The following is a 22801-nucleotide window of genomic DNA, read 5'->3' as shown; positions in this document are numbered from 1 at the left end:
ATATGAGGAAAAAAAGTAATAAGGATCATAACTTGACCAACATTACATTGCAGCTAAAAATTTGTAATGTGTTGTTTGGTTTTTTTTCATATATGCTATACAGTCATTAAAAATTAACCTTTACAGACAAGATGATACCTGCTATAAGGAGTGTTTCACTCCATCCCAGAACCTTCTGGATTTGCTGACTGAAGTCAGTTATGTCCCATTTATTATCAGACTTCCTGCAGTCAGGGAACGGTGGCAAAGCAATATGAGTGTTTACCTGGGTAAACGTGTTTGCTGGATGTGTGAATAACACTGGATATGCTTTCGGCCTTTCCTCAGTGAAACGATTCTTTCTTGTCTTCTCTGTTGCTCATCTATATCAAACTCAGGACATTCCCATGCAAGCAAGGGTTCCTTTATAAGTTTATTCTGGTAGAGAAGTTTGTGAGTTTGTGTCTCGCTGCTGCTATTGTGATTCGTAGTACTTTGAGCTTGACATTGAAGCTCCATTTTTTAAAAGTATTCTATCAGTCCCTCTATTGAGAAGGCATAAACATGGAATGTGATCATGTAGTATAAAAAAGCTTTCATATTGGCTTCTTTGTAGAAATCATAGATTTCCCATTCTACAGCTTTGTACAGAGTTGAGCAAAGCACAGAGCAATGGTGGCTTTGGAGGAGATGCTTGTCAAGCTGCCACCAACACGAACAGTCCCACAGCTGCAGCTGACACATACATACATGTCTGTTCTACTTATGGAATGAGAAACATCACCAAGAGATATCCGTGCCCTAATAGCACCTCTGATTTTGAATCCAACAGGGGCCTGATCAAACTAATTAGACTTTCTTTAATTTTTCCTATTAGGCATTGTCATTCAGCATGAGTCTCATAGGAATTTTGTGACTGTTAATTAGCAAAAGATTGTGGAATCAGAAAGGATTCAACAACACTGAGGAGAAAAACATACGGGAAAGGGGACACAAATGGGAGCAGGAAAAGAAAAAAAAAGAGCAGAGAGGGAGAGGGACAGAAATGAAACATATGGGAGAGCCTGAGGTGAATGGACAAGTGAAGTGCAGTGGGCAGCGTCATTCGGGTAGAAGCTACATGAGAGACCAGAAGAGATTTGTGTTTTGAGTAGAGACTTATCTCATTGGGCAGAAATGAGGGACGAGACAGCGTTATACAGGTGGCCTGAAGGAGCTCAGATTTCAAGTACATTAAGGTTTGAATAGTTTATTATTATCCTTTGTCATCAGTTTTCTACAAAAAAGTTACTTTGCATAATTTTGCAGTATTTATGTGTCTGATTATTCTGCTTGTTCTAATAATAAATGCAGAAAAATAGGATAGGAAGCAGACCTAAAAGTACAATATACTTAAAAGTTTTCCACTGTATAATGTTTCATACAGGTGGGCCCTGAATTTCTCATGTATATGTGAAATTACCTCTGTATTTCTTTAAACCAAGAATGATTTAGTTTGGAATGTTATTCCCTCCTCCTGCTCTGGTTTAATTCCATAGAAAAGGCCTTCTACATCTTTAATATTGATCATTGTTGGAAAAATAAATGTGATGAATAGGTAAAACTAAAATGGCTGGTGAGTGCCAGAGCTCAGCCAATTTTCTCAGACAAGCATTAAAAAGTTGACAAGGAAATATTTTTTCTTATTAAATTCCCATAGGATAGAGAAGATCCAGAGTATGTATTGGGACCTTTCAATTCTGCAGAAGCCAATGAGAAGTGGCCATTCAATACTTAGTTTGAAGAATGATTTCTTGTGTGGTTTTTTTTATAGCTAAATTTGTCATTTCATTGAGTCTACTGGCAATATGATTTAAGAGTCTGACAAACACATTAACCTCTTAGTAACAATTTCCTCAAGTTCCTTTTTCAAGCCTCTCTCTTTGACAGGACTAGAACATGTAACAAGTCTTGTTTCATTTTGATTTTTCTTTACTCACCCTCTAAGCTTGATTCATTTATTTTTGTCTGAAACTAACAGGCTTCATCTATATGTGCCTGTCTCCAAATGGGTCCAGTCCTGTTGCTGTCAGCATTCACAGAAAAAGAACAAGAAATTTGGGGAAAGGAAGAAAAAATGTCCAGATGAAACCAGTAAAAGAACTAAGCACTGGAAGAACTTTTCTCATTTTAGTTTTAAATCCAGACCAGAAATTTTTTGTAAAGCATTCCATATTAAAAAGGAATAATAATCCAGTGTTTTGTATTGTTCAAGAAGTCAAAATAAATTATTACAGTGGCCCCCTTTCTTTAGAATCTGTCATTTTAAAAAATGTACTAAAGATTTTGAAATCAAAATAATTAGGTAACTGATAATTATACAGGAACTGAAATAGGTAGACATCTAAAGTAAAAGTTTACTTGTTTACTTGTTTGTGAGACATTTCTCAGCAAAATTTGAGCTGTGCTGAAGAAAAACTTTCAGACTTCCTGGAGTTATAATCCATTCTGTGAGTCCCCCACTTTCCTGCACATGAATTCAATTGCTACAGCCCATATTTCTGTTAGGATTCAGGGCGGCTAGTGGTAGTCTATTAATCTGCCCTTGTCATAGCAAATTATTATGTTCACACAGTAGCATGTGGTTCAAAAAGGGTTTGCTCCAGGAGAAAGTGGACAGTCTTGAATAGCTCCCTTTGCTAATAAAATTGTATTGGCTTGTGAAAGATTGAAGGTCTGTCCTCCCTCACTTGCTCTACAATGAACATTGTATTCTCCTATAAGGGATATGTTTTAAGTGGAGTGCAAGAAGGCTTGCCCTTCTTTATACAGTAAAAATTATTTCATGTCTATCCTGACAACAATTCTTTCTTTTTTTGTGGCATCAAATTTGACCTTGATTTGGCTCCTAGGGATAACATTATATAATATGCATTTGATAGCAGCTATTTAGAATATGAACTGCTAAAATTTCAAGAGAGTAAAGCAGATGGTATCAGATTATTTCTAAAATTTCATCTGCTAATGTGAAAAGATCTTCATTCAAACCTTCTCTGTATACAGAAATCTGATTTGGTACCGCAGCTAGATCATGTAACAGATTTCCATGGATGATGCTAGAGAGATTCTTTACAACTCAATAGCAGGACTCACTGAAAACGCTGGTAGTCAGCCTCTGCATCTGCCATACGTGCCTCTCAAGCGTTGCATGTTCAGCATCATGGTGGAGGGAGAATAGAAGCTACCAAGCTTAGATAGAGAAGTGTTGTCACCTACTCACATGGGTAACGTGAGAAATAATTATTTAAGGCTCATGAAGCAGACAGAAAATTAAAAGTGCTACAGAGTGGTTGCTATAAAAAATCTTTACAGTTTGACTTTGCAATTAGATTACATTATCACAGTATTCCCCTTTTACTCAGTATAGGAACAGCCAGGGGATACTACAAATCTAGGAATGCAGCAACGGCATTAATTATTTGCAAATGTAATTAAGAAAAACAATACTGTTGATCTTTGACAATTATGAAGTACTTATTTACTAGACCAGCTAGAGTTTAGTGGTGAAAATATTGCATTGTAGTATATGATTTTATATGTGCATTACAAATCACAATTACAAATCATCTTGTGTCACAAGATCTTACAATTCCAACATTTCTGATTGCCTTACTGTAGAGGAGAAAAATCAAATTAGGAAGCATTTGCCTCATTTAAAGTAGAACTGAAATACCCTTTGACTTTACTAGACAAAATTTCACTCTTAGTCACCAAAAGCTGTAGAGGGAGTAACTGTCATAGGAGAGACAGAATCAGAACTCATGAGTATTCTGGTTAGAGCTGTGTAGAATATTTTCAGTGTGATTCAGAATTCTTTAAAATGCTCCAGTTATCAAGCAAAGACCTGAAAGTAGATGGATTTTGAAAACTATCTTAATAAAGGAATGCATGACATCCTAAAAAATATTCATGTTTTGATACAAAAACTTTGATCTCACTTTTTACTTTTTTTTTTTTTTTTTGTCTTCCACTATTTTATTTCCAAGCAAAACTTGGAAGCCTGGTGTGAAAAAATATCTTAGTGATTTTTGCATCATTCAATCTTTAGTTCATTTATGCAATCACTTGACCATGACTTATTTTAAACAGACTCAGAGCCCTGCATTTCACTTCATAGTTTTTCTAAGTGAATATTTCTTTAATCTTCCCATTTTTTATTCCACCACTACCCAGTACAAAACAAATCAATCCAAGATAACTATGTGCCACATGTGCTTTGTGATACAGTCCAGGGGTTGAAGACAAATCTATATGATTTGCACATATTATGTGCTGTATATTCCGAATAGGAGTCTGCTACTTTTCATTTTTCAAGTACAATTAATGATACAAGGATGGATGAGTATTCTATGAACACATGTTTTTTATGTTTCATAGCAAAGGTTCAACTGGCACCCTAAATGGTAAATTACAAACCAAAACTGTAAATCCAACTTAAAGGAGCCCAGGGTGGCGGGAGGAAGGTGGAACAAGCATGAATTACTTCTGTATTTTAAGAGGGTAGCATTCAGAGTTATTTTTGCAAAACTAAGAGTCTTTGACACATTTGTAGTAACTCTATTGACGTTTCAGTGGTGCTGCCAAGGCCCGGGCGCAGCTGCTTGGATGCTGTACCGCACTAACAACGCCATTTCTCTCTCAGCACTCTCCTGCTTTGCAAAATCTCTCTGCATGTTTCTTTGGGGTGATGTTTCTTTGCATTGATCCAGCTTCCAACGGCTTCTAACAGCTCATTTATCAGAGGTTGCCAGGCAGGATTAGGGCTTGTTAAGACCACAGCACAGTCTCCAGAGCTTGTTTCTGGCTGCTGACTGCCAGGAAACATCTCTGAGAGCGTTGGCTGACGTGGAGCACTGGGAAGGTTGAAGGTTGCTCTGGTGCATTGGTGGGAGTGGGTAAAACATCTGCCTTTCAGTGTGTGACTGCCCGTAACCTCCTCGATATTTACAGCGGTGTTATGGGCAGGTATAGGACTCATTCATCTAAACACTGTCCACACATGTGATTACACTCAGAGGAACTCAAACTATTATATTAATTAATATAAACATTACAGTAACTGCTGTCTAATAACATACAGGTTCCCGAGATATTTAGAGTATTAAATTGCAGATGAGAGTTCCTGGGAGAGGGCCAGCGCTGTGTGCCGCACGGGCCGCGCAGGGAGCGAAAAGCTCTGCTCAGGGATTGTATTGCTATAGCTTAACTCCGCTGTGCTTGCTCAAGATTTACTCTGCAAGACTTTCTAGGACAAGCAACAAGTTCATTTAAGTCAGGGTCCATTTGAAACCCAGTCAGAGAGCTATGCAGTTCAGTAGTAACATAGATTGTTAGTGGCTTTTGGTTGTTGTGGAGATTTTTTTATGGGTTTGTTTTTTTTGGGGTTGTGTTTTGGTGTGTTTTGTTGTTGCTGTTGTGTTTGGGTTTTTTTTTTTAAATTTATTTGGTTTGGTTGGTTTTGGTGGGGGTTTTTTGTTGTTTTGTTTTGGTTTTTTTGTGGTTTTGTTTTTGTTTTGTTTAGCTTTGTTTTTAATAAGTACATCATGTGAAAAGCAGTAACATTACCATTAACAGCAGTATGAGCCTACCTTTAGATTAAGTAGAAACATGAACACCAGGGAGCATCAACATTTTTGCATTCCAAGCTAAAATAGTCTTTGTTGTACTTTGTAAAACAGACATTTAAGGTTGTGTTTAACATGACCAAATGAGTAGATGTTTTTCAATAAATAGTTTATGATTTGATTTCTGTATTTTGACTCCCATGCTATCAGTTTGCTTGAGTAGCTTGTCATCACACCCTCTCGACTGTGCCAATTCCTTACTGCAAGCTTTTTAACACAGCTTAAGAATCAGCAATAAGGTCAGGACCTATCAATAGCATAAGAAGGGCAAGATTTTACAAGTCTCTAAAATCGATTGGTGGTTGCCTCATGGCACTGAACATATCTGTAATTTCTGTGGTGCATATACAGTGGCTTTCTGCAATACACTGCAACCAAACAGCAGCCTAGCACATCTAGGACACTGTGATTTTTTCTGATGCTTCTTATCAAATTTCTTATTCAATAAAAAGGCATTGAGCATATCTATATAATTAATGCATGAGCAGTCTGATATTCATAGGTGAACTTTCTGTGCACCCTTTGTGTATTTATACACATACTTAGGCATTTACATAAAGAAGCAAAAGCTAGAGAGATAATTATTCTTAATATTGTACAGTTTTATTATCTTCTGAGTTATCTTTTGGTATTTTAGCCAAATACTAAATAGTTACATTTAGCGTGTACTTTCCATCTGGTTTCTGTCTGCAATTAACTGTCAGTTTGTTGCTGAAATGAAGCAGGATTTAAGGGGTCCTGGGGACAGGAGCTCAGGGGGATAGTTGCTCCTTCCAAAGCTAATGCTGTGTATAAAATAGAAATTTACCTTGCCAAAATTTTCCTGTTTTCACAATGCAACCAGTCTTGATATCCATCTGATAAACTACTGTTGTCGTGCAGTTATGACAGTCTTAAATTCAATCTGCCAAATAATTCATCTCCTTCTCAGCAACTGTAAACAATTATACTCACCTTTAAATAAATGCTGCATGTTTAAAAAATTGCTATGTACAACTAAAAAATATCCAACAAGAAATTTTAAAATTTTCACATAAAAGTGTGCATGCATCATACTGCTCTAAGGCAACATGACCATGTGCAGATGAGAAAGATTCATGTCAGAACAACCAGAAAATGGCCAGGGATAGATGAGTATTTCTGATACTTTGTAACTGGGATATTGACCTTTTTTTTGGTCATTGTCGAACTAATTGCCTCACATTTACCTCACTTTATGGTCTGTATTACCATTGATATTTCCTGTTGATTGGATGGTTTAGGGTGTTGCAGACACTGCTGTTCAGCAGAGAACAATGGTTTTTGGTTTTTTTGTTTTTTGCAATAAATATCAGTATCACAGCTGGTTTTGATCCTGGTAAACTGTACATATTGATTTGAAAAAAAGGATGACATTAAAAAACCAAAACACCCGATACAACAGCAGAACTATTTAAGGTAAAACATCGATACTTGTAATTTTAAATGGCAAATTGTTGCTTGGGTTTATTTTGGTTTGTTTTTATCCTCCTGTGGAAGTGTGTATACATAGGCACGTGACAGGTAAAGGAATGAAGAATTGTATTGATAATTTACAAACACATTAAAAAGCATTTTTAACATAAGCTATCTGTAGAATACGTCACAATATCTACAAGGAGAACAGATGAAGTTGTGGGTCACAGAGCAGTAAAACATAACTCCGCTGTACCGTGTCCCACTCAATGGTATCTAGTGGTGCATAGTGGTGCATAGTGGTGCTCCGGCAGGGGGATTGGACTGGATGATCTTTCGAGGTCCCTTCCAACCCCTAACATTCTGTGATTCTGTGACATGGGGGTTGTGCATCCATACATCCACACCAACGTGTGTGTTTGGCCCGTGACACAGAGCCAGCCTTGCCGCGGGAGCCCTGTGCACCCCCAGCACAGCGCAGCTGGGCAGCGATGCGCCAGCAGCAGCTGCGGCGCCGGTGGCACAGGGTCTGTGCGCATCCTTGTCTGGCATCCCAGACCCCGAGCAGTGCCACCAGAAAAGCTGCCAAATTGATTGCCTTTGTCTTTGACCTGTAGCAATAGCTCAGCAGCTATTTAAAATCTCACGGGATGCTACTTCCAGCAATGTTTGTGGTTTTCAGCTGCTGAAAGCATGTGCATTTATATGTGCCAAGCTGGCTTGCACTTTTTTCTATAAATATCTGAATTGCTGTGAGCATCACCCCTATTGTTATGTATTTAATATACTCTGTAACTAGCACCAACATTTACACACCATAAATGTCTGTGCTTTGATTGCATTTTAAATAATCAGTATTTCATGATCAGCTTTTGATCACATGTTAACGCATGAAATAGTAGCTTCCTCTTTCAAGGAACCCCAGTATTCTAATGTTTCATGTAAGCACACTAGCAAACATGCCTAGAGACATGAAGTATTTGTTTCATGGTAAAAAGTATAGGAGTAATAGAATAGCACATAGTCATGATTTGCAAATTTTGTATTAAAGAGCATTTTGGCTCAAGGATTTTGCTATTCTTGAGCCAAGCTGTACTAACCATTTCTTTATTTCATTATTTGTGTTGTCTGAGATTCTTATTAGCTGTTAAATGTTAAACAGGACATTTACAACAAGTAATAAAAAGAGGTAAAAATTTCAATTTAATTGGGACTGCCGCCCCAGCAAGTTGGCTACATGTAGCTCAATGTCTTAGCGATCCCTTAACAGACCAAAACAAAATGAAAATCAAGGACTCTGTGATCTGCTCACTCTTCTGAAACTTTTCGGTAAAGTTTAAAGTGTGCAATTTCACAGCTCCTGTAAGGGAAAAAAATAAGTTGTTAGATACCCTGAAAGAAAGATAATCTGGAGAATACCTCCAGAGTATTCTGGAAAATACTAAAACACTGAAAAAAAATGCAGAGGGTTTGAGCCGGGTTATAAGACAATAGTTGGAGAGACTTCAGCATGCTACAGTAAGAGCTATAACAATATTAGTTTTTAGGTGTGTTCAGTTTTTTCTCCAGTTAGTTTAACTTTTTTGTTTCATATAGATATTTTGATAGAAACAGAACTTTTCTTCCTAAAAGATGAATGTTTCATTTTGTTTTGTTTTTCCTGTGCCTGCTTACTTTGCAAGATGCAGAGCTAGACTGAGATGCTGCTGTAGGAAACAAATCTGTATAGGTCTGAGAAAACTGCAACAAATAGTTAATTTGCTCATGTCGGTGTTAGCTGCCCTGAAATATTTGATCAAGGATTTATATGATCCAATAGGCATCCACCACTTCTTTTTGATTCTCTTAATCTAATGTTTATAGTCCATAATTAGCTCTTCATTGCTGTTAGACAGACATTTCTTAAGTGCTACATTTTTTCTTGCTCTGTAAACTGCGTCCATGAAAATTCACTTCAGTTTCCCAAAAGTGGGGATAGATGAGTAAGCATTTGATATCAATGTGAATTTCTGGGGCTTATTGAAACATATTCCTGAATATTTTCTTTGCAGACTTCACACGTACCTTTCATTCGTTCTGGATATGTAGTGGATTTGGGCTTGTCTTCGTAGGGTTACGAAAGCAGAGTATGGAATATGTTACGGACAGTGGCAATTACAGAAAGTTAGTAAAGAACCATAAGAGAAAGCGAGGTCAGTGTGAGATCAGTGGCACACTGGCATCTCTTTTGTGGCATCTGCACAATCTGCGTTGTTCTGTGTAAAGCCTGGAGGGCCTGAAATCCTACTCAGCTCTAGGAACGTTCCCTGGGCTCTGGGAGAAGGTTGAGATGCATGAATCAGTGGCACGCTGTAAATGAGAAACGGAGTGAGACTGCCTGGTTTTGATGAGAGCATTAGGCTGAAGTGATAGATTGAGCTGATATTACTGAGGTAGGGAAAGCTTTATATCATAAAAGAGTGGGTAGACAAGGAGATAAAACAATACTATGCTTTGTGTCAACAAGAAATGTGAAATGTGTGAGGAAATGCATGGAATTATAAAAAAGAACGAATGAGTTTTCTCGCCAGCACAGTAGTCTTTGCATAAATTCTGTTGTTTACTGCTTGTTGTAAGACTTAGGATATGTTGTGTTCCTTATGCTGCTATTATATACTTTATTTGGGCATATGGTGACTTATTGAAATCTAGTCCTTCAAACATTTAGTGCTTTGTACCGTGATAATGATGTCTGCAGTGGGAATACTGGCAATAGCAAGAAACAGGCTTGAGGAGTCAGAGATTCCTAGACTGTGTCCCTGCACTTTAATTTAAAAAGTTCACGCTTCTGAGCGTCATTTTTCTTTTATAGTAAGCATCACATTACAGTTAAACAGCAAACCGGTACTAGAATGACTGTGTGCTGAGAGATAGTGCTGTAATGGTGGCTGTGCAGTCTGTACATTTTTTGATTTTATGATTGATAAGATGCATCAAGTTCCAGATGTCTCTGGATGCTCATCATCGATGATTAGGCCTGGGAGTGGTCTCAAGAGATGCTCCAGTTCATCCTTATTTCCCAAGATCAATTAAACCAAAACTGTTCCTGAATATTTGCCTAATTTTAAGCTCTGTTTAAAAGAAAAAAGAAAACACACACACACACACACACACACACACAAATCAGATTCTGTCAACTTAATTATTAAAAAATATAAATAATTTAAAAATATAAATCATTAAATATACAATGAGGAGACAAGAAAAATTAGCTGGTATGATTATAATAACAAACTAACCTGAACATTTTCCTTTCCTCTTTTCTCCCTCATTTCTCCCTCTTTTCTTTCCCCTGAAATTCTGGAAGTCAAATTTCACATATTGTGCTTTTGTATACATATTCTCCTGTGATGTCCTGATATCTTTCATCCACTTTTGATTCATTACACCAATTCTGAAATATTCAGCATTTTATTTTTAGTACAACTTTATTACTTTTCAGATTTCTTAGTATTTCAGGTTTTTTCTTAATCTGAATATTCAACTGGCACTTGCTATATATTATTTTTTCTTCAAATCTCCATGAAACCATTTAGGTGTGAATTTAAATATCTACTTTAATATAATTCAGTGACAATCTGAGATGCCAATTGCATGGACAAATGTATGGGTATTCTTATTCTATAAGTGGAGCAGGGAGCATCACCTAAGATCAACATTAAACAGCTTCATCATAAGACCTAGTTTTCACATGTCTGTATTACTCTTTAACTACTTGCACTGAATTTGTATGTGAAAACTGCCTCAGTCTGCAGCTACTGTAAAAAATGTCAGCAAAAATACTGCACATGTCCAGAATGAGACAAGGAGAAAACATATTGGTTTGCTCAAGTAAAAGATGATCTGACACCTCATAATGCCATCCTCAAATATTCCCAGAAGTAGGTAGGGGGAAGAGAGCTGTGATATCCAGGTTATTATTCTGGAATATTTCAGATGAAACTCTGAAAATTAAACCCACCTGGAAACCTTCTGGTACATTCAGCTTTCTCAGATTTCATTTTGCAGCAAACTTTGTACCAGTTTTATTTGCAGTGGGTGTGTATAATCCAGCCCTGGAGCCAAACAAGACTTTTCCTCCAACTTTGATTGTGTAGGTTTTGCCAAGAGAGAGTCAGAGCACATGAGCAAGAAAACTCTCCCTCCCGTGCCCTCTGTAGCCCCTACACAGTGGATGAAACCCAGTGGGAAAGTTTTCAATCCTTTTCCAGAACTAGTCCACAAAGAAGTTTACAGCACTTGGACCCATGTGATGGGTCCCAACACTTTTAAGGAAGCATATGGTTTTAAAGAAGATGGTATTTAATCAGAGGACTGAGGGGGTGGGAAGGGGAGGGGGAAACAAAAACAAACCAAACAACAAAAGCAAAAAAGACACAAAACATAAAAGCAAAGTCCATTCTGTGTCAAGGCAGAAAGCTGATCTGTCCCAGTATCCTGCGACAGGTCACTACCTGAAGGGATTGCTTAGGCAAGAGCACAAAGGGAGGATGCAGTGTGCTGCTCATCCAGAGAGCTCCCCAATTCTCCAGCACTTTGTGGCCCAGTGACTTCTGTAGCAAGAAAACTGTTTGGATCCCCTGTCTCATTTATTTCAGCAGCTGAATACAATTCAGTGAACGAGGCAGGGTGTTGCAGGAAGAAAAAAAGATGTCCTCATGGTTAGTGACCTGGAGAATTGGTTTTCTTCATGCTCCTGACACACAGTAATGCTGTGCTGGTTACTAAACCCACACTTGATAAGGGCTTTACCTTAACTGTATATTCTGGACATGTGACTTGGGGCTGTAATATATACCAGTGCTGAGAGCTCACGGCTGCAACTGAAGTAAATTGCTCTGCCTTGAATATATAAAGTACAATATAACAATAAATCAGATTTTAGATTTCTGGCATTGCATCTGCTATCTTTAGAATAGGAATAACAATATACACTTAGCTATTATGAATGTGTTGTGAAGGACCTAAATACTGCACTGATGAGTGTCACAGAAAGGCTGTGGAGACATTAATCATTTAGTCTATGGGGGTTGAATCACATACAATAAACAAGGCATGACACCATACAGTAAACAGTGGGCATAAAAACATAATATTGAATAAGCATCACCAAGTGATTTATTTACATCTTGTGTGCTAATGGAGGGCATTTTTTCTGCGGAAATATTAATCTGGGGGTTTTATCACAAGGAGACTATGAACTGACTGAATTGTGATGTTTCCTAATTTTAGGTACCTAATTCTGAAACTTTAGTAATTTGTGCAGTTTATTTCTAAAAGAGGAATACTTGTGGTTCATCTGACCTTGTGGAGCACATAATAATTCTATATGCTTTTAAATGTGTCTATTGCTTATTATTTGAGTTGTTACTTTTATCACAGGCAGGAGCAAATCTTTTAAGTCTTTAGAGTCCTATAAGACCTTACTAGGCACTACAGCAACTTTGACATCATCACCAGCACCATATTTTTTTCTCAGCTATAAAAAAAAAAGCCCCTATAATTCGAAACAGCTGAATTTTGAGCAAGAAGATACAAATTTTTCTCTTATGACTCTATTAGAGTCAAGCAGTAATAACAGAAGAGAGCATGATATTCTATCTGTATGTAGAAAAGTGACGTTCTCTCATGAGTTATGCCTGGAAAGAGAACTTAACAACTTACTGGTACTGTCAGTAAAACAGCGTTTTATTGCATGGGTCTGTTTGCTTTTTCACACAAGGAGAAATGTGAATTTCCCAAAGGTCTAGTGATTTGGAAGGTGCTATTTAGATTTATTGTTATCATTACGTTAGACTTAGTCTGCATCATATAGTCAGGCCCCAGGTAACATGTGGGAAAGTCAAGAGGTTGATGAGTTTCAGGAGCTTATTTGCCGAAATACTCTGCTCTGGTGAGGAGGCATCTAGATGCAACATGTGCTGATGCTGACTATTTAGTATCATAAGCAGCTGCTCACAGCTGAACAAGCTCCTTTGCTGAATAGCCAGAGTAAAGGATGCAAAGAAGATAATGTGATACCGCGAGAGCAGTATACATTATATATATTGTAATGAGGATGGGCAGTGATCTAATTCTGAGTTCAATATTCGACACTATGATCTTAGCCTAAAAAAATGCTATTGCATTTCTGCGTTGAGATGTACACACTGAATATGTTGGACAACCTGTAAAAAATATTATTGGTAACTTTCAATTAGATATCTTAATCTTTCATTACTTTGTCACCGAATTCACAGTTTAATCACTGTTATCTGGACTGAGATTTTTATAGGTATTTAACAGAATGCTATTGTGTCTTTAGCGTGAAAATTATTTTGAAAAATGTGAATCTACAGGGAATCATAATTGCAAACAAATGTTTTAGATTAATACTAACAAACACACACCTATACGCACATGCATATGTATGAAAATACTTCATGGTATGCATTAACTTAGCCCACTTATGCCCTCCCTCCTTCCTATATACACTGATACTGTTACCTAGTTAGTATATTCCAGAGTTAAAATGAAATAGTTCAGACATCTAATGGTAATTGAGAATGATTCTTCCTCTCCATAATGTGGAGTACCAAGAATTAATATATTTTTCCTTTTGGGTAGTAAACATGTCATGTGGCTCTAGTTAGTGGACCATACTCTTTGGATTTTATGGCAAATATAATCTCTCTCTACAGATAAAGTACTATAATGTTGTTGGAGTATCTGAGAAGGCATTCAGTCAGTATGACAGACCTGTACACGTTTTGCATTGCATTTGTGTCAAATTCTACAGCACTCTGCAATATGCTGAAATACTTGGAGTTATTTTATAATTGTAGGAAACCCTTTCTGCTGTCAAGGAACCTTTATTCAGTGTCAAGGAACCAATTTCAGTGCTTGCTGCAGAGAAAGCTGTTGCGTACTACCAAATGCTGCAATGGTGGTAAATAATTTCAAGTAATTAAACTAGAATGTGTTTTATTTACACAATATTTGTGTAAACAAATTTATTTTTTATACAGTAAAATTTCAGTAGTAAAGCCTCACTTTCAGCAATTAGACATGAGGAAGAAATGTTTTATGATGAGCACAGTGAAACAGTGGCCCAGGTTGGCCAGAGAGGTGGTGGATGAACCATCCCTGGAGACATCCCAGGCCAGGCTGGACGGGGCTCTGAGCAACCTGAGCTGGTGAAGATGTCCCTGCTCATGGCAGGGGTGGCACTGGGGGAGCTGGGAAGGTCCCTTCCCACCCAAACTATTCTATGATTCTGTATTTTTCTTAGGAAGGTGGAGTTAATGGTTTGTCCTCAATTAGGAAGGTGCGCTATTAAAAATTAAGAGCTTCTATCATCCGTTTGAAGTTCTTCCCATCCAGAAATCATTCACTAGAGCTGAATAACTTAAACATTTTAAAATAAAATTATGACAGGTAAAACCTCTTGGAACATAGTAATTATAAAAATAGTATTAGAATATTGGCAAATCTATGTCAGCACAGATTGCATGCCTCCTGCACCACCCTGAGTGGGAAGGGCTTCACTGTGGCCAAATAATTGCCCTGCTAACAAATAAGCAGGGTTTATATGTGAAGAGCTCTCACTGGCTTTGAAAGAAAATGATTTTTAAAATAAGCACAGAACTTCTGGAGTCTATGAGCAGAACACCTTCTTATAGTAAGCTTCTTGGACCTAGTCAGTAATTTCTGTTTCCTTCACTTTGTTGGCTTTATTTCCCCCTACAGACCACTTCATTCACATTCCCATTGGAAAAATATGGAATAACTGAGGAAAGAGGATTTTTTTTTCTTCTTTCCCTCCTCCTTCAACTATTCTGTAGATTTTTCTTTTTAGGACAGAGAAGAGTTTATGAAGATAAAGTTATGAAGATAAAGATAAAGTTTTGTTAATATCTGCATAATTCTGTGCAAGCTCTGAGGCTGTCACTGGTGTTACAGTGATGAAAAGAAAGCAGAATTTGCTCTTGGGACACACATTGAGTGAAGACGACAAAGAAAGGCAAAATAAATAGCACAGTAGCTGTGGTCAAAAAGATTATTTATGTGGGCTCTGTGGTGTGAACAGGGTGAGTGTTGACAAAACCAGCAGGAATAAAATATTGGAGATATCCCCAGGGAGTTTGCAGAACAACTCGGGCTTTACTTAGCCTGGAGGTGAAAGGCAGATTCAGTTCTCTTTTCTGCCAAAGACTATTCAAGTTTTCAGCAGCAACCTCATAGGAGAATCTGAATATAGAGTATTCCTTGAGAATACACAGAATGATTCACAGTAAGCTGCTTTCAGTCTCTGTTTGTAGTGTTCTATGTTGTACAAAATACTTAAATATTTAATAAAGCAGAGACTGGGACTGTAGCCACTAGCTACTGAGTTAAGTCAGTCCCAGGGCCACCTTTTTACTTTCATGTTGTAAATTGTGATTTAGATTCATTTGAACTGCTTTAACTTTTGTTAAAGGAGTCAGAAATGTCTCATTTAACTGGGGTTTTTTAATTATTTTTTTTCAGTAGGAAGAAAAGTTTTTCTCATTTGGTTCAAATTTGTCCAGTTTTTCATACCAGGATAACCCTTTATTACTTGAAAAGCAATTTGAGAGTCAGAGCCTTTTTTTTATTTTACTGTCCAGCCTGACAGTTTAATCCGTGTTTTCAAAATTTCTGATTTCATGTTACTGTCATTAACAATTAATATTCCTGCTCAGAATAGGAACAAAAATAAGATACTACTTCTGAATATTGCATTAATGAAGCTTGATATCTGACCACATAAACCTTTGAATCCCTTTGCACTGTGCAAATGATCTTTATTGTTACATACATACTTCTTTAATTTTACATATTACTTCTTTAATTAAAATTACTAAGTGCTTTTAAGTTTGAGTAATCACTACATCGAAAAGATTTCTACAGTCTTTACAAATCTTTGAAGTCAGTATACATACATGTAAATGTGCAAATATTATTACAAGCATTTCGTTTCAAGTGCCATCTAAATAATCTTCAGTTATCTTTATAACTAGTCATTAGACATATGAAGTAAATAAGTTTTCCTAACATACGAAAGTGTAGAATATCTGTAATAGGTATGAGGAAACCATTGGGGAAAATAGACACTTTTCACTAAATAAAGCTCTTTGCCAGCACCTGGAAATTACTTGTCTTGTACTTTGATTTTATTTTCTCAAGATATGTTGTCTCTTGAATATGTTTTGGGATCGTGCACTGTAAAATAGACTAGTGCTCCTAAACAATATTTAAAATGACATTTTTATTAAGTTGGCATGAAGCATGTTGCTGAATTGCTTTTAATATGATAATGTTTTGCAGTTTACTACGCCGTAAGTGCAGTTTGGCAGTTGAGTTTACATGAATATTTCATCCAGAAAAGGCCATGAGTTTGTAATTATAAATAGACCTGTTCAACAGAAAGAGATGGATGATTCTACAGCTCCTAGTTTTCCAAGGAAATGAGAGCTAGTTGAAGACTGAAGGCAAGGACTTCCAGCTGCAGAGGGACATGTGCAGATCACTTTAAACAGTATATAAAGGTCTAATTGCTTTTCAGAGTGGATTACTTGGGATTGGTTATGATGCTCAAATTTTGGTCTCTTGGTTACTTCAGCTGTGTATTTGCAAAGGTGCTGCCTCATCTAGGAGGTGATGCTAGACCTGCCTCCCTCCTCAAACCTTATTTCTTCCACCAGCCACCTCACACAGTAGCTCACTTTGTTTCAACTATTTAATGCTAATATCCATATGGACTTTATCATTCAAGAATAGGGGAGTCCAGGTGAAACAAAATATGTGAATATGAGCCTACATTTTAACTTTCAGAATTTTCTTGTGTTACGCATGACACAAATGTATCATGATGCAAAAATGCCTGACCTGTCAACATTTCAGGCAGCTTTGGAATTGGAATTAGTGTGGTGGGACTCCTGAATTAAGTGGCTATGCCTTTTTAGACCCCTAAAATGTGTCTGTATGGTATTGCACTGCTGAACACTGATTCGAAAACTTAGGTTTAGGCCAAGCTAACTCACGCGTCTTTGTGATGGGTTTTGTGATGTAGGCATGCCAACAGATGAAAGGGTATAAAAGCAATAGCAAATTGTAAATATTTTAACTTCACTCCTGCTCACATAAATAAAATATAATACTTGTGATTATATAGGAAAAAAAAATCCTCATTGTTATTGTTTTTTCAAAGTGAAGCTAAATTAATTTTAATTTGTTGAGTAACTATGGATTCTTAAATCCTATCTAAAGATAAAAGTCATAAGAAACCTGAGTATTCAGATAGAAATCCTGCTGCTACCACTAGAGTAGATATTGCATCACACGACATGCTCGATATAATAAACAACTATCATGTAAATTCTCTGAAGTCTTGCACTATTTTAAAAATATTCTTAATATTTTTTAATTGTGTCCAGTTCTGATCAATGTTCAGCATTACTCCTCTATACCTGGAAATAATAAACCCTACAGCTGCAAAAATATATTTACATGCATGACTGATTCTATTGTAATCTATTGTTTTATGGTTTTTAGTCTTGTTTTACTCTCCTAGTATGTTGAAAGCACCTTTAGTGCCAGATCTTCCAAACACACACTCAAGTGATTTTGCATGTGAATGGAGCCCACCATAATCAGTGCTACATATCAGCAATATTAGCCCTGATGCCCATTCTTAAGACTGTCCCTAAAGTACAAGGTAAAATAAATTTATGTATGTAAGACATACTGACAGAGTGAAGCAGCATGAACATGCCACTGTGATTATTGAATGGGGAAAACTATTTATCCAGTTGTGATATTAATTGTTATGTATACATATGATATATGGAAGCTGTACAGTTATCTCTTATTATGCCAGATTTGCCATAACCTACTCTACTGTGGCTTCCAGCTCTGGTAAAGCCTAAAATTTTGCCCTTGGTTGTACCTGGTCAATTCCCTAGAAGTTAATAAAGCTGTCTTGTTTTAGCAGAGAACTTTCTCTGTGGCTATATGTCACCACCAAGACATGAACAACTGTGGCAAGAACATGTTTACATGTTTTCATATATTCATTTTGAAATATTAAATATATATATTTATTTCTATTATGGAGAAAGAAACTAGGAAAGCACTTGGAAAAGAAATGGAGGAAATATACCATATGCATATGCACATGCATGTATGCATATGCATACATAAATAAGGAATAAAGAGTTAAGAGTTGAATTCTCTCCTGAAAGAACTAAACAGGATAGGGAGGTTAGAGGCTAATCTTTCCTCCATCGAAGTTAATGGCAAGGCATCCATTAACTTTAGTAGGAGCTAGATTAGCCTCAAAAGTACTTAACTATAGCAGGATAAAGGATTTAAATTATTATTATCCTGAAAGAAAACACAGTGCAGAAGAATATTGACAGTGCAAATACATTGGTATGAAAAGAAGGGGGAAAAGAATAAAAGGCACTTTCAAATATCATTCCTGTTTTCGCAATGGAAAAGAGGAGAAAGGAAGAAAGGAAAGGAGAGCAGGGAGATTGAGGTTTATGCTGAAGGATAATGCATGACAGAAGGATTAAGATTCAACAGTCTCAGGCTGATGTGCACTAGAAAATTTCTCTACAAATACCTCTGTAGTAAATTTACATTAAAGGCCAAGGGAAAATTAATGGTCCTACCCTAAGAACTGCAATATAAAACTTAATTTAAAATATACAAATAATAATTTAAAAACCCCAAGGATACAAGAATATACAAATTTGCAGCTTAGATATGCTTCTGAATTACTGTGTGGTCTTCAGTAAATAACATAAACTCTCCCTGTCTTGGATCCTTAACAATATTTATTCATTTCACACATTAAATATTAATATTGTTCAGTGGTTTGAAAAGCATAAAATGCTAAAAGAATACTTGTTTATTGTTTGATCATAATATTCCCAAACCTAGAAGAAAGTTGGACTCCTCAATATTTTTCCTATAGCCAAAGAGAGCATGCTGCTATAAACTGTAATGGAAATAAACAGCATTGTTTTATTCAGCTAACTGTTCCTTTTTAGTAGTATTTTTAATTTATATGAGTTAATACTAACACAAAACAGAACCACAGAAAATTGTTTTATTTTCTATCCCAAATTAAAAAAAAAAAAAAGTCCCTTGAATGAACGTTGCAGTAAATGTTTCAGTATCTATATCTATTCGGTTATCTTATATCTATGTATATAGTTTCAGTTGTTAATATTTCTTGATTTTTTTCCTCCTGCATCCCCTTTCCATTGTAATTCATTTATGCCAAATGTTTGATTTCAAAGGCAAAGAGACTTTGAATCCTGTCCCTTTCTTTTTCCTTATGAATTAATTTTTTGATGTATGCATGGGAAGGTTTTCTTTAACCATAATGAATGCACACTTGATTTAATCTTCTCAGAGTGTTTGTGATTTCATAAATATGCCTTTTTGTAAATGAAGAGTTTTTTTCTTAAAAGCTTGACTTTCAATTTGCTCAAAAATGTATTGTGAAAGCAGCCTGTCACGAAAGCTGTAGGAACGTTTCTTTTTTCCTGTTTCTCAATGTTCTTCTCTAAGAAATACTTGCATTAATACAATTGGAAAATTGGTGTCTTAATTTTGACAGACTCGCTGTGTGAAGAAAAAAAAACTAGTTATCTTAAAAACAGCTAATAATGAAAACAAACTTGCAGTATAGGTCAGGAGATCTCAGATGATTCATTTTTATTTCATTAAAGAGTAGGAAACTGTCAAGGCAAATTCAAAGAGATTCTGAAAATGGAAGGTCTGACTCGACTTTGATTTACATTTTACAAAGCAGAGGCTTGAAATTTGGCAGGAGGAGGGAAATCTTTGTGTCAGAAATACGTCTTTTGCCTTTTCTATGAAAATCTATCTGTACTTGGTGAAATACTCAGCCTTTGAAAAGTTTCTATGCACTCTCAGAAGAGATTTGCTAGATGTGAAAAGGAAATAAAAAACTTGGAAGTTTCCTTCTTCTCTGGCATGGGCAACTGCTGCTGCCTTACACTGCCCAGGTCCTGTCTCTGCCGAGCGGTTGCCGTACCTACCTCAGAGCTATTGCTCCCAACTGCAACGTGCTGCTCAACTGGACCTGCTCTCCTAAGGGCTGCCCAAGAAGTAAGAGAAAGACAGTTCTTATATGTGATTCATAATGTTGATTGGGTGATTCTCTTCTTCTCAGTCCTATGAATCCGTGGTGCAGGATGCACCAAGAGCACACGCTTGCAATGCAAGGGCTGGAAGATGGTTCTTCATGTGGCTCCCAGCACCAGTACTTGAGTAGGCTGTGTTAACAGAGGCTCTGTTAGCCAGGAAAAGTAAAGAAGATAATCTTGAAGTTATCTTGATGCTTTCTTAAAGTTTTCTAGTGATTTTTCTGTGGTGAAGTCAGTGTGACCAAAAGTGACATGCTCTTCAACTGATGGTTTTTAAAATAATATCCACAACTGAAGAAGTGTCATCTATAAGAAAAATAATAAAACACATCCTCCTTCAAAATACAGTGTACTTTCCCTGAAAGAACTTTATAAAACATGTTATGTTGCTTTCTTTCTAAAACCTTTTTGTTGTTCTGGTGTCTAAAAGACAAATATGTGCTTAGTGCATTAGTGTAGGATTTTTTGGGACTGATTTCATGTCCTTATCATGCCATTGGTTTTCTGGAATCTGCACAAATTGGTGTCACCCCTTCTGTACTTTGGTGTGCCATCCGTGAAACAGAGTTAATTCTTTGTTACCTTGAGGCCTACTATGAGATTAAATACATTAAATGTATTTATATTCTCACATAAAAGGCACCAGACAGGTCTTTGGATAAAAAACAGAAATAATCAATCCTTTCATAATCATGCGAAAGACGTTCTGTAATAAAACTGACATAGTTTTTACAATCAACATGTTTAAGTGCATATTCTATCTACTATTGAAATAGCATAGAATATATCACAGCAGGGAACAATACTGTAATTATACTACTGGGCTAAGATTGCTACTTAGAGTTTTCAAGAAGTTTCTGCAGATATGGAAGTAAAGAACAAAGTTGCTGTTGAATTACCAGGCATGTTGAGCTTCCCCCACTACAACAGCACAGACAAGTCCAGCCACAGAGAAATAAATTGCCTTTCATTAATTAAAAAAAAAAAAAAAAGTTTTTAAAAAATAAAAATCTTGTTTAATTACCCACAAACTAAACAACTAAATTTAGAAATAAAAAATTACTTACGTTTCCAACCTGTCATCAGCTTTCCATGAAAATAAGTCCTTGAATGCTTGCATCAAAAGTGTGTGATGCGCCATAGGCCTGCCCTCTGTTTTCCAGCCAATTTGAAAGGAAAAAGAGGAACAGTTTGTTCTTCAAATTTCGCCTGTACTTTACACTATTCTAAAACGTGTCCAGCTACTAGTACTGTGCTAATCAAAATCCATTTGTGCCATTCAGGCAGCACCTTAATCAACTAAAATATAGCTAACAATTTTTTCTATATCCAAATTTAATCAGCAGGTGACTTTATTAACTAACCAGTAGCAAACCAACAAGCATTTCAGAAAGCTGGAGTAAGCGTTAGCAAGGGCCCAGCATAGGCTGAGCATTAGCCTGTCAGGATCAGTTAAGATCTGTCCCGTCTCCGACATTAAAAGAATAAAATGTAATAAACCTTGCATTAACTTCTAGTGATCCTTCAGTATATGTGACAGCAAAAAAACATAATTTTCTAATAGCTGTCTGATACTAGACCTTACTAGCATGCATTTTAAGTTTGCTCACCTCTCCTATTATACCTGTCAAGCAAAAAGAGTTTGTCGACCACCGTTTCACGCTGTCCTGAGAAACTTAAGAGCCCGGGGTCAGGGAGACAGTAACGTGGTGGAAGGACATTGCGTGTGTTGTTCATAGACCTGATTATGAGATCTTATAAGAATATGCCCATAAACTTGGAGTTTGTGAGACTTCCTAGCTTGCATTCCAGAGTTTGACGTTAATACTCTTACTTGCCATGCCCTCATGTGCCTTTTTAAATATGATGCAAAAATTCATAGAAACAAAACAATTTTTTATGTCTTTTTTTTTCTTTCTTGTTTTAAATGAAGTACCTATTGTGTGCTTCTGTCTCCTTGTATCAAAGGACAGTGCAAGATGTTATTTCAGTTTCCTATACAGAAGCCAACCTTCCTGCTATCTGTCCTCATCAACATTACTCTCCTAGTGACTCAGGAGTACATGTGTCACTGACTTCTGAACTGCAATCATGTGTAACGAATTCCCTCAGCTACATGAGTTTCACTCAAATCTAGTAGCTAAAATTTAAATACTTTTTAGTGCACTGCTTGTCCTCATGTGTACAAGGAACTGCCTGCTAGCATCTGAAATACTGCATTTATTCTGCTTCCAATCTAAATTCATGCTGTCAACAGCTGATGGACATTTTTTCTGTGTAGAATTTAATTGAATAAGCTTTGGGTTTGATTTTTAGGATGTTTATGAATTTTGGTTAATTGTTAAAACCAGAGGAAAATAGATTATACATTCCAGTGACTGCTAATATTGCTACTAAAAATAAGCTTACAGCTAATTTCTTTATGAGCTCCTGCACTGTTTAAAGTAGGCTTTGTGATTGTGCTCAAGGCAGGATAGGGGAATATAGCACACTCTTCGC

The sequence above is a fragment of the Streptopelia decaocto genome (assembly GCF_964273445.1).
Source record: "Streptopelia decaocto genome assembly, chromosome: 10".
Classification (NCBI taxonomy): Eukaryota; Metazoa; Chordata; class Aves; order Columbiformes; family Columbidae; genus Streptopelia; species Streptopelia decaocto.
This window is presented reverse-complemented; position numbering follows the sequence as displayed.